Raw genomic sequence first — 14,368 nt, forward strand, 5'->3', positions numbered from 1 at the left:
GGGGTGGGGGGGGGGGGGGGGGGGTTAGAAGATGACAATTTGAGTTGTGGAATGATCCTATCGAAAGGGGGAGAGGGTGGGGGGGGGGGGGTGTTTAGAAGATGACAATTTGTGTTGTGGAATGATCCTATCAAAAGAGGATATATTAAAGATGATAAAATAGCACTTGTTCCAAAAGCTTAAGTTGATAGAAATGATGATTTTAATGACTTAACCATTATTCTAACACCACAACCCCCCCCCCCCCCCCCCCCGCCCCCCCCCAAAATCAGTAAGTGGGGCTTAACACACGGAGTTTTTAACTTTAAATGGAAGGAGGTAAAGTGGAGATAGGGTTTAGATGGGGTTTGAAATCAGAATCACCTAATTTGATACCATGAATGATAAACTACCATTTGTCCGAAAAACTTAAGCTAGAAAGAAAGGGTGAATTTACTCAATGAACCATTATTCTAGCAAAAGAGAGAGGAGATTATTGGAGATTGGTCTTGTATGTGTAAGAGGGGTTGGTGAAGCAGTTGACCATCTTCTTACTTCACTGCTTGTGTTGCACAGGACCTTTAGTCATTAGAGTTTGTGTTCATGTTTTGTACTGAGTATAACTGAAATTGATAGTTTTTTTAACATGTTTGAGGTAACCCTTTCTTCTTACTGTGGAATTTGTTTGATGTTATAGCTCGCATTGTGAGTTTATTGCAGATGACTTTCCAGTCTAGCTGAATGCTTGTCTTACAACCTTCTGTCAACTGCTTTTTGTTGATGTATGAAGGTTTAAAAGAATCGATATATTTTTACTGTATTTTATTTTTATCAGGAGATGAATGTTGCTGCCATTTTTTCCAATTTTGAATGTATTTCTCTGTGGTTTTATGATTCAAAAATTGTCAATTATTAGGTACATGATTCTTTTAAACCGAGCTGATGCAATGTGTACCAGCATTGGGAAGCTAGTTCATCTCAATAACAATAAATATATCTTTGAGAGAGTAGGGATCATGCTTCATGGAAAGCATAGTTTCTACACCAAATTCTCAAAAATATTCAAGGTAAAGATCAGTTCACTCTAATTGATAGCTTTACTTGAAGTCCATATTATATCTCCTTGACTATATTAGTTTAATTTGCCTTTCTCTGGCCATCTTTTCTTGGTCACATAGCTCCTGCATGATTACAAAACTATAATGTTAATATTTTTTAATAAGCACCGGGAAATCAGTGGAATTGCTTTTAACTGACCTTGTAACCTATGCAAGGATCATTATTGAACTCTGAAGTTTGAATTTGTATCTCATTACTTCTTGTAGCTATTGTGTGCTGAGTGCTAGACCTAAAAAGCAAGAGAACTAGGTTGTTTCTTGGATATGTTTGATCTTGATGCAAAGGTTTTCCAAAAGTTTCTGATCATCTAACTCTTAAGAGTTAAGAAGTTCTTTTTGAGTAGAGCAAAATAGTTAGATCATGGAGGGAGTGGAGCACTTGATTGGGAATCTTTAAGCAAACTTGCACTAGTTTTCTCCTTGATGGTAGACTCTTTTTTCTTAAAATCATGAGTCTTTATAGAATTCATTGACTCCTGAAATTTTAGCTTCTCTAATCTTCACCTATATCCTAAACCTTTAACTAAAATGATTGAAGAACAAAGAAGAAGGTTTGACTGTTTTCTTTATTCCTGTTACAAGATTTAGCAACTGAAAAAGTAGGACATGACATGGTAAGGCACACAAACATGAACATGGTACGAGTCAATGTGTGCAAGCCAACAATGCAAATTGCAAAAGTAGACTTGATGGAAATGGGAGATCGGGATGATTAATAAACCTCTCAAGTCTCACCTAGCATTTTACTCTGTGTAACTCCTGATAAAAAATAAATTTTATTTCATTTATATGAAGTTATGAATGCAAAATTTCTAAAGTAATTCACGCCTTCTTTTTTTGTCACATATTTTTATATCATATCTTAGTTGATTTGCTTTTGAAATATTGATTAGTTTCATTGCTTATAGACCATTAGTGTGGTTGTCCCTCTTTATAACCATAGTGTTTCATTTGAAATAACATATGCCGACATGTCAAAACTAAATGTAAGGGTAGAAAAACTTGATTATGGTACCTCAGGTATTTTTTTTCTGGTTCCCAATAATAATTTGCCATGTCATACATATGCAAACTAAACACTCATTTTGTTAAACATTGAAACCCTATCTTGTCCTTTCATTTCATTCACTGAATCTTTTTGATCTCTCTTTGAAGCCTGATTGGGTCCAAAGTAGATGGCCATCAGCAGAAATTCTCTCTCTCTTACAGCTAATGAAATCATTTATGTGCTTTCTAGTGGGCATGTTAGCAAAAATTGAACATTGTGACTATGGATATTACATATTTAACTTGTCCATTTGCTGCACAACACTCCTATTACAGTTTTCGTAAAAGCAACATCTGATATCAAACCTACCTCACCCTTCAAGATCCCCCTAAAAGATTCAGACCTCACTTGAGAAAACACATTCTCAAAGAACCACAAATCTTTGAATTTCAAGAAACAGAATTCTATTAGGCATAATTTAAACACTGTTGTGGTTACTCAACAAACCCACATTTCACAAAATCACAATCAGTGCATCACCCACGAACACATCCATAATCAAATCCATCTTCACTGTCATCGTAGGAATTACCTGCTCCAAACAAAGATCTAAGAGTCCAGCACAAGCCTTAATTAAACAAGGACATGTTAATTCACTGGTTTGCATTCCGTTACATTAATGAACATTAACTACATGTATACACAACATGGCTCGTCTTTAGATTTATTTAAATCCTCACTTTGCCCACCCCCTCCCTAAAAATAATAATAATAATAAAATTCAGGTTTCGCCCCTAGTAAATGGCAATGTCATCCAATTTTGTATTGTTAATGTGATAACAATGGTACACATTTAAATGTTTGAATTTTTAAGAGTGAGCATGGGCTTACAGAAGTTCAGGTAAAGAATCTAGTCATGGTGATAAATTTCAGTTTCTAAAGATTAAATTTTGATTATGCAGCGTATGGAAATGGGGCAAAAAAGTATTTTAGTTAGTCCGATAATAAGATCTAGAAGAAAGATGGAGTACATTGAATTTTATACACCTACCACATCAATGCTAAAGCACAATTAGTCAGACCAGGTGTCTTTATATGCTACTTTTATAGAAGAATGGCAGCCAGCTCAAATATGATAATGATTTCTAACATTTTCGTTTTGAGAAAACCTGTATTCAGTGTCAGACCCTTAATTTTAGTGATGGCTACCTTCTCTCCTCTTAAGTCCAGTTTTTTTTTTTTTTTTTTTTTTTTTTTGATAGGTAAGAAAAGTCCAGTTTTAATCTTCAGTTACTATGTAACCATAGACCTGAATTCCCAAATGCACCTTAATCACACATTTTGCTTAGAAGCAACTTCCATGTAGTTAACATATAACAGTATAACGCCCATATGGCCATTTTAGCATTTGTAGTTGGTTAGTTGGTCCTAACTTCATTCTTATTGTACTATGATATGCTTGATTTCACATTCTTCTTCCATATGGTTAGTTTTTTTCCTTCTAAAAAGTTGATTATAGTCTAATTCAGTCTGTTGTCTGTTTCTTGGTTGCCCAGCATGGAGGTGGGCTGGTGTTTAAAACCCTTCAGTGGTTGGTTCAGAGTCTTGACAATGAAAAGATTTTTGTTGGTGCTATTATTGCTGAGGATGAGAGTAGGGTATCACGTCATTTGAAACATTGTGCCTCAGAGCGAGAAATACCCATGATGGTTAGAACTTGTTTTACTCTTTACAATTGCATTATATTACTGATGGGAAATCGTACCATCCCCTCCGAAAATTTTCAATGTCTAAGAAGTGCATATAGATATATTTCTTGGTTGCTTGCACATGAAGATTCTCAAGTATTTGCTTTTCCCTACACTGTTCAACTTTCAAGCCTTTTTTTGGTCATATGTTGTTGCAGCCGGCTAGCTGGATCATCAAGAGCTTACATTCAGGAAAGCTCTTTCCTATTAAGGAGAAAAACCATTCATCGCTTTTGCCAACAAATAATATTCCAGAGGCTCCAATTTCCATGGACTGGAGTGAAGAAATATGAAATTTACTTCTCCCATGGGCTCTTGCAAGATAAATGCACAAAGTATTCTGTGGATTGGTATGGCTTGGTATTGCTTGGTGTCTGTACTTTTGGTTAAATGTGAACTGCATAGCTTATGGATAGTTACATTTGATGTTTCTTACAGGTACCAGCTACTATTGAAACATATAAAAAGATACCATACTTCTCTTGCTAAGCTGTCCACGGGAGAAAATAGTAGAGGTAAAGTACTAATTGATTGAAATCGGTGGGCCTATAGACTTAAAACACCTTCTTGGTTTTGTTTTTTGTTTTTTTTGTGCCCGAATAAATACATTCTTTGTCAGTTTAAATAAGGGGGCTGTACCCAACTTTTCTGTATCTTATGGCAGTTTAATGTTATTGAAGCAACTTTATCTGCAGAATTTTCTGCTACAGCAACAGCAACAGCAACAGATAAGATGTTGCTGTAACAGAAAATTCTGCACATGTTGAAAATTTTGATAATGAGATGGGTCCAAGGAAGCCCAGGTCACACTGACACCTAGCGTTTCCTTATCTGTATCTTTTTCTTTTTTTTTTTTTTAAAAAAAAGAAAAATTGTAGACCCAAAAAGGCTTGTTCTTGTTATTGTAGTAATTACTAATTTTAGGTTCCTGAAGCTGTTTTGACGACTGTTCAAAAGATTTTACGTATATTTTTCAACTTTAAGGGCACTAAAGAATTTTGCATATCTTCTCTTTCCAGGATGCTTAAAATCTTAGCCTGACATCAACACTCAAAGATTTTGAACTTTATGAGAAACATTAACTAGGGTGGAAAGCCTGGCTTGCTCCAACTTCTCTGATGCCAGGTTGATCAATTTGTTTGGATGAGCAATATAGGGAGCTACAACGGCTTATTAGTGGCTTATTTCCTAGCCAGAAGAAAAGAGGGCGGCGGTGGCCGCGTGGGTGTGGGGGGATGCGGGTATCAAGAGAACAGTTGATCTTATCTGCAATGATTGGATTTTGGAAGTAGAAGGCTCAAAACAGGAAGGAGTCCTGCAAATAGATCCCATAATAGCAGAGGCTCAACTTCTCAGAGAAGCCATTGTGCAAATGTGATGATCAATGACTGGCCTAAATTTTTTCAAATGAAACCGTCTTTGGCTTTAAGTGCTCATAAGTATCATCTGTGAAGATGTATATGTTATACCCCCAGTTGCTGATGCTGTTAACCAGTCTAGGATATTCTCTTTGATCTCTCTCTCATGTCAAGGTACACGACTTAAAAAGATGGAACAGGTGCTGATCTTCTGTGAAATAATCGAGTCAATATTGAGTGGGTTGTTTCTTCCCCTTGGAGAGTGTCCATCTTTGTGATGCAATGTATTATTCCCAGAAACGAGAGAAGCAAGTTTCTGACTGGAAAATATTGTCATGTACTGCTTGTTAATGCACACAGATAAAGCCAGCCAGCAATGACTAGATAGGAGCAATTAGTAACAGATATAGATTTGCATGTTACATAGCGTAAGAAATGTTGAAACAAAAAAGTAATGACAATTCCTAGAATCATGTAATTTCTTACATCTGTACCATAATTCCATTCGTTTGAGAAATTTAATGATTATTGCCTGGATATAAATTAGGATTTTTGTTCAGAATTTAGGCTGGGTTGCTAAGGAGGAGTGGGAAATATAATGCCCTTATAGTGTAAACCCGAAGCCCACCTTAAAACGAGTACTCTTTTGACTCCTAAGTTAGTCTAGACACTATTAAAGCAAACTTCCAATTCCATCCTTGGCAATTTGGGATAGATTTTTAAATTGTTAGTTTTTGTATTTAAAATTGTGCGTAAAAGATGGATTTCTAATTTTCTAAATTGAATAGTAAATAATATTTGATCGACACAAAACTTAATATATGTGTTAAGAGCATAGAGAATATGTAATTCAACAGTGAGATTTTCGAAACGTTAATCCAATAAGAAGTTATTAAGTTAGAGTTACATTAAGTTCAAGTTACACTTAATATAACTCTAAGCTATGTAAAAGAATGGCCATGTCAAACTAACTTTACGGCCTTACTTGAGGATATGTTCTATAGGCTCTTATATATGTATGCTTGCTCACTTAGGACCCTTTAAAGGTTTTTTCATTTTCTTTTGTTAAAGAACACACATATCAAATTAGTAACCTCATAAGAAGTATTTATATCATTCCAACCTCTTTTTCGTTTTTAATTTTTAGTATTATTTTTTTGTTAATGCCTTCCCGTTTTCCTTTTTTTTTTTTTTTTAAGAAAAGAAAAGAAAAGAAAAGAAAAGTGGGTGAAATTTGATTGAAAAAAATAATGAGGCACATCACTATCAATCACACTCTTCAACCTAACTGGGACTTCTTCAAGCCAGACGAGCTCAGTATCTCTAGACAACCAGCCATTTTGGCTAACCTATGTGCTGCTTCATTAACTGAAACTGAAACCTTAAGTAACATTTTCATCTCTTCAAACAAATGGACCAGCAAGGTCGGATTTTCTGTTACATCTTCCCTTTTTTTTTTTGGCTGAAAATCTGTTGCATGATTGCATCTTCAAATTCAACTATCACCCTAAGAGAATCACGATCAAAACAGACTTGTGTCAACCCCACTTCTTGTCCAAAAATTATCCCCATTCAGTTCCCGTTGTAAACAATTTTTTTTTTTTTTTTGGTTGAATAAAAAATGGGGTCTTTCGTGTGGACTCATCAACCTCATGTCACGTGACAGTAACGGTAATACCACGTATACCACTAGGTCCCATTTAGTTCCCCATTGTAAAAAAATTTTTCGACTAAATAAAAAATGAGATTTTTGGTGTGGACTTATCGACCTCATGGCAAGTGATAGTAACGATAATATCACCTATACCACCAGGCCTTAAAGGTAACATAAACCAATTGTCATTCAATAGCAATGAGAAACAACAATGGCATTCACATGTGATACATTCACATTGACATCTTGCAAATAATTAAAATAGAAGGACCGAATGGTTATAGAAAGGTAACATCATTCTGTAAATCCTACTGAGGGTCCGTTTGGATACAGCTGAAAACTGAAAAATACTGTAGTAAAATAATTTTTAAATGTGTGAATAGTACTGTGGGATCCATTTTTAATGAAAAAGTTGCTGAAAAGTGAGGTTTGTGGGTCCCGTGAACAGTGCACAAGATCCACTGATGTGCTAAAAAGGGTTGAAAAGTCAAATATTACGGCTATTGTTCATGAACAGTAGCCATAACAGTGAAATTTGTCTCCTAAATGCGTGCCAAAAAAAAAAAAAAAAAAAACGCCAGACACAGACGCGCTGGCTTTTTCAGCCGTATTCAAACGTAACCTGAACCTCACCTTCATCTAAGCATGATTAAGAAGGAGAAGGAATAGGTTGAATGCAATTTGAAAAGTGGATACGTAAGAGAAATTGAATGAGAATAAATAAGAAATTTAAACCATTAAAAAGTTTAGGAAAAATTTAAGATAGAATAAAAAAAATTACTACAACAAAAGATTTTTATGTATATAAATATATAAAAGGAAGCAGTATCTCAATCTTTGACTACTCATGAGATACTTTAAAAATCTCATAAATTGATAATGTGATAGATAAAATTTAAAACTTTTGGATTTACAGTGCGTCATTCAAGTTCACTGAGTCTATTATTTGGATGTCCTCAAATGGACTAAGAATTTGTTTGGGAACAGTTTATTTAGTTGAAATTGAAAACTTTTTGTTGAAAGTGTAGAAAATAGATTAAAAAATAAGCTGAATAATACCGTGGGACTTATAAATAGTATTAAAAAGTACAATAAAAATCATAAACAGTAGTAAAAATAAGATAAAAGTGTAGATAAGATGAATTTTTCAACCCATCCCAAACAGATGCTAATAGTGTGATAATTAGAGATTTAAGAGAAATTAAAAGATAATTAAAGTATGATCATGTCCATAAAATTAAGCTATTACACAGGTTAAATCGGTTTTACTTTACTTACATCTCCTTATTGTTTTCCTTATAAATTGCTGTTTTTTTGGATAAGCTAAAAAGATTTTATTGCCAAAACACAATTCATTTTGAGTGGACATCAAATCAAAGAGATGGATTTCAATGAAGTGAAAATTTATGCACAGGTTCAGGGTCATGAATCACGATGTGACAAAGTAGTGCAACCTTAACTAGCCCCCACATTGATTGAAATGATATAAAGCACGAGATAAACCTTATAATTGCATATTTCAACTGACACAAACAAAAGAAAACTGCACTTTGTACAACGTCGGCAGAAAACCGACGTCAAGTCAAGGTCTCAAGGTCCCCCCCACTTTCCTTTTCTAAGACAGTGACCTAATAAATGTGCATTGTAATTGTTCATCAGCTCCTATTGTATCTGTATGAAAATTGTGGGTATGTTCTTTCAATCTGTCGGCCATTTATGACAGTGTAACCCTCTAGCCGTGCCTTTATGTTTCACAGCTTGTTGATGCTAAAATCCACGTAATACCATAGAAGGAACCAGCTCAGCCATGTTACAAATGATAAAGATAGATTCTAGGTACTGCGAATTCCCATTGCGGTCCCGTGTACAAGTGCTAAAATTCAATCCTAAAATAATACTCAAGCATATTGTGAGATTTGGTATAGTAAATATCCAAGGTGTTCTTTTGTGTAAATGTTAAAATATAATTACAAATTGACATTTAAACATGCCGTGAAATTGAATATAAGTTTGAGTGAATTCGTAGACAAATAGTTGTTTATATGTTTTCCTAAATTGTACGATACTTGACTTAGAGGGACCAAAAAGGAAAAAGAAAAAAAAAAGAACAATATTAACATATAGGAAAATAAAAATTATGCACACAATACAAATACATCAATAATCTATAATATAATGAAAACCAAACCTTGAGCAAAGATTTGCATGTCATTATTATAATATATATTTAATTGAGTTTAAATTCTATTCCATATTTGAATATTTCAGGAGAATTTTGTTGCATCATATTTTCTTTAAATGATAGAAGAGATAGCTTCATATACGAACACAATCAAACTAAATGTTTATTAATTATTATCATAATTATCAAATTTCATATTTAGGGCCCATTTAGATACCGCTTATTTTGTTGAAACTGAAAATTTATTACTGAAAGTATTGTAAAAAAGGTAAAAGTTAGTTGAAATAGTATAGTGTGGCCCATAAATAATATCAAAAAGTGCAGTGGGATCCATGATTAATAGCAAAAATAAGCTGAATAGTGAAATAATTTATAATTTTTATTATTTCCCAAACGCACACTTAGACAAAGAATAAAAAAAAAAAAAAAATTCAAAATCTTTTCATGGGATATTGACTAGTTAGATATATACACACACACATACATCGTGGTGTAATTTTTTTTTTTTAGACTTTGTTGATTAATTAAAGCTTTATAGTTTAACTTAAAAATAATATCAAATTAATTATGGAGTTTATTATATAATTATTTCCAATTTTTGTTACTTATACACTTGTTTTTATGAAGAATAATAAATTAATAAATAAAAAAATTGACCTCCTAACACTTTTCAAAGGTAAAATTTTTTTTATGATGTTTTCCTCTAAAAAAAATCATTTATAGCTTTTGAATCTCAAAAAGACCTTGTAAAATATGAAAATATTTCTTTTTATTTTTGTTTTCAAACAAAGTTTGATTTCTTTGGTAAAACATGGGTCAATTGTCCATAGTGTTTATCTTATGAGCTTGTTCTATGGAGTGAGCTACTCATTGATTAAAGTTTCTTTTTAAACTAGTTTGGAGAGAAACTCTTCAAATTTCTTATATATCTCTTTTTTTGGTGTAAATTTTGAAAATCTAACAGTTGAATCTCTTGTTCCTTATATTATTAACATGCATATCAAATTTCGTTCAAATTAGATAATATTTACTATTCGATCAATAAACTTATTTTTTATACACAATTTTATATTACAAAAATTTGAAATTTTAACATTTGTTTGATGAAATAGTAATTGATCTTTGATTTTCTTGAAATTTTACAAGCATGAAAAATATAATAAGAACATACAATCAATGGTCAACGGTTAGATTTTCAAAATCCATACTCAATATAGAAATATATGAGGAGTTTGGAGAGAAACTTTATTCTTATATACCCCATGCTCATGTCGGACTGAGAACAATTGCCCGTAATAATTATCCTATGAGCTTGTTCTATGAAGCGACTATATACATGTGGAATCCACATTTTGTGAGTTGAATGGGCTCATAAGATACCCCTTTTATTTTCACATGTCAACCATTTTTTTGGGTCACCTTTTGGTTATAGATAAGTGCAAGTACTCTTTGTTAAAGTTGAGAGGAAGGGACAGGGGACACGGGTGGAGAAGGTGTTGGGGATGGAGTAGGGGTCGCTATGGCCCCCTCAAAAGTTTGAAAATTATATTATTAATCATTCATACGTATAATTGACCCAAGAAAAACATGATTAAATCTTTTAATTCAAATATTCAAAAAAGTTCGACCTTTTAAAGAAATTAATTATTTTGCATGAAATGAGAATAAAAATATAAAAACTTTATATATATATATATATATATTAGATCAAATTTATTTTTTATTTGTAAAATTTAGGTTTTTTTAATATTCTTTCTCAATAAGCATGTGCACACACTCATATATAACAAATAAATAAATAAATAAAAATTGTGAATGAACCAAATGGTAGTTTGTCAAGGAATCAGCCTGTGTGGGCTCTGAGGGATGGAACAGCTCGGTTAATATTCACCCTTACTTGTTTCCTCTAGTAAATGATTGCAGGTCTCTATTCCTAAGAATTCCTAGCTATGAAATTCAGCATGCGAATAAGTGTGTTAATGTCCTTGCTGCTTTTGGAAGATTTCAAGACCAGGATTTTGCTGTTTTTGTCCATACCCCTGCTATGGTTAAGGAGTTTATTGTAATTGATAAATCTGTGGTGACTAGTTCCCGCCTTCTTGTTGTTTCTTAGTTGCTTTATATATCAATATTTACCACCAAAAAAAAAAAATCTCTCAAAGGGATAAGACTGATTATCAATGACCTCTCTTAAATATTTTAAGAATAAAAGCTTTATATACTATTTACGATCTTTTTAATCAATTGGTGACTTGTTCTGTTCCTAAAGGCAAAGTATTCTTTCAAATTTTACTGATTACTATTACAATGTTATTCCTGAAATGGTGAACTTTGCATTTGCAGTGACATGGATCTATTTCAAACTTCTAACATTATCCTTACAAATTTATTTACAATTCTATGACCATTTGCAGCCCCTTAAGAACAAAAAAGAAAGAATTATCATGGCAAGAAAGTGGAGTCTTCTGTTTAATTGACCCTACCACCATTCTTCGAAAGATTGAAAGACTCAATTATTTGGTTATTACTATTTTTTTGGGTAGGTTAAGTTAACCCAACTGTTTAACATCACATAGTTCAATTCATGTCCCCCACCTATTTATTATAACTAGATGATGTCTTGTGCGATGCACGGATTGCTTTACAATTTCATTTAAAATTATTTTTATGTATATTAAGACCTACTTACATATAATACTTATTTTATTGTATAATATTTATGTTTGCCCACAATATTGTTAAATACTTTGAAACTTGATTTTCTTATATCATATATTATTAAAAAATTATATAACAATATAAGACTATAACATATTATAATATTTATTATTAAAAGTATATTTTATTTTTAAAACTAATTAAATGATTTTGAAATCTTTAAATAAGAATTTAAAGCATAAAATACTTTTATATCCTAAAATTACATAAATTTAAGCAAATTCTCAAACACTTCCTCAACCACTCTATTCTCACAACCAAATATAGAGACCTTAATCACAAACACCCAATTCATTATCTCAATGAAATTAAGAAAATCATTTGTAAGTATCAACATAAAGAGAACGTGATTAAACAAAGAGAAATTGGCTAAAAACACATTTATTTATAAAAATTTAATTCTCTTTAGTTGGACTTCTGTATAATTTTAAAGAAAAAGTGAATAATACTTTGAAATCATCATCGATTTTTATTTTTATCACTATGACTCATGCTGCACAAAATAATAGTAAAAAAAAGTACAAAGAAACCTACTAAGTATGAGTTCTATCACAAAATATAAAAATAAAAAATTAGCTAACTTCATAAATAATCAATTAGAATGTTTATTTTTCTTTAGTTCAAAAAAAAAAAAAAAAAAAAAAAAACACTTGTGATTTTCCCAAACCAAAATTTCAAACACTCAAAGACTCAAAGCGAATCACAGCATTCACAAAATCTACAACGTTCAACTTCAACATAAAAACCATAAGCTACCATCATTGAATAAAAAACGCAAGCCTCCTTCCTTGGTCATAGCCTACTCATACGGGCTAGATATTAATAGTACTACAATATTGGAGTTACGTAGGTGTCATTGGAAGGTTGAAGGTAAATGACATTGTTTTTTATTTGAGTGTATTTGAGATGAGAAGGCATGAAAGGCCGTGAGCATGTGTATATAAAGGAGTAGAAGTGAAATGTGTGAATGGAAATGCAAAAAAAAAAAAAAAAAAAAGTGTGTGAGAGAAATGAAAAGTCTTGAAACATTAAACAAAATTAAACAAATAATAGTCTTAAAACATTGAATAAAAAATATAACAAAAAGTATTCTTGAAACATTGAACTAAAGGAAATAAAAAGTCTTTATTTTTAAATTTGTTCTTATCTCTGATGTGGGTTAAGAGTATTTCAATTCTCTTCATAGAGTGCGTCACATGGCAAAATATCATGATGTCTCACATAAGCTCTCTGCTCTTTATATATATATATATATATATTTCATTTTGGGATTTAGATTGGTCCATAAATAATCTAAGAATTAATAAAATACCCTATCAATTAATTATAAAATGAGTGCGTGCACTTCAACAAAAAATTTTGAAATGAGTAGATTGAATGCTATTTACGTCATTTAAATTTATATAAACAGTATCTAACACTACTTTTGTTGACAAAATTCAAACCTCTCATTTCATAATTAGTTGATAAGCATTTTAATCTTGTTGTTCATATGGAGATTACAAATCTATATCTATAAAAATTTGGATTTAAAGTGCTAATTTAGATATTTCATAACTAGACTAAATTGTGAAATATTTAAAATTTGTTCTACAATACATTCTGTAGAAGACATGTTGGAAGTCAAATTACATTCCAAATCAAGCAGGTTGAAAATGATACATTCATATTTTCAAAATAAAATTGCAAGTATTTATTGATGAATGTTCTTAGACTTACATTTGCAGTTTAATTTTTTTTTTTTTTTAGCTATTTTCATATTTAGAAGTTTATATTAAGAAAAGCATATATGTTGGTTTTTTTTTTTTTAATTTTTTTTTATGTTGGATATACGTATGTAAGTGAATAAGTTTCATATGGAGAAAAACTTAAGAAATTGAAGAATTTATATAATATAACTAGGCTGAAACCCATACACTTAACTTTTGGTTAAATGGTATACCTCTATATATATATATATATATATATATATATATTAAGTACTCAATTAGAATCTCCCTAAAGTGTTATCTACTAAACAAGTGGTATTAGAGCCGATTTCGGTGTGCATTAAAGTGGCAAAGTCATTGAGATCCCTTTTCTAATTGGAGCGGGATAGGGTGCGTGTACTTAAGAGTCCACACAAGTGTGAATCGCACAAGATAAGCTTGTGGAGCCCATACAAATTATCTTAGAAAAATATCCAAAAATGTAATATTAGCATGGGTGCTATATCTAAAAGAATGGTGTGGCTCAAGGTTTCCATGGACATGGAGATGCAAAGTTCACATGGGTGAGTGTGCCTCGTTTGAGAAGTTCATAGATGATGCACGAATGAAGAAAGAAAACCCAAAATAATGGGGAACTAGTAAAAAAATTTTGTGGCCTATATAGAGGCCTTAAAGCCCACGGAGAGTTAATGACTCACATGAGAGAGCGGGACAGGATGTGTGTGCTTGGAGTCCGTACAAGTGTGAACTGTATAAGGTAAGCCTGTAGAACCCATACAAAAGATAACAAAGTAATATTGTCATGGGTGCTATATAAAAAAGAATGGTGTGGCTTGAGATTCTCGTGTACATGGAGATGCAAGGTTCACATGAGTGAGCCTGCAACATTTGAGGAGTCCATGAATGACACACGG

The 14,368-nt window shown here is 32.1% G+C and overlaps 1 long non-coding RNA gene across 1 annotated transcript; it reads left to right on the top strand.

The window, feature by feature from the left end:
* Positions 1-866: 866 nt before the first annotated feature.
* LOC126723479 (uncharacterized) lies at positions 867-5,719 on the top strand. Its single transcript, XR_007654330.1, has 5 exons — positions 867-1,046; positions 3,642-3,794; positions 3,992-4,183; positions 4,272-4,348; positions 4,853-5,719. It is a non-coding gene; the product is annotated as an uncharacterized LOC126723479 (long non-coding RNA).
* The last annotated feature ends 8,649 nt before the right edge of the window (positions 5,720-14,368 follow it).

The sequence above is a fragment of the Quercus robur genome, chromosome 4 (assembly GCF_932294415.1).
Source record: "Quercus robur chromosome 4, dhQueRobu3.1, whole genome shotgun sequence".
Classification (NCBI taxonomy): Eukaryota; Viridiplantae; Streptophyta; class Magnoliopsida; order Fagales; family Fagaceae; genus Quercus; species Quercus robur.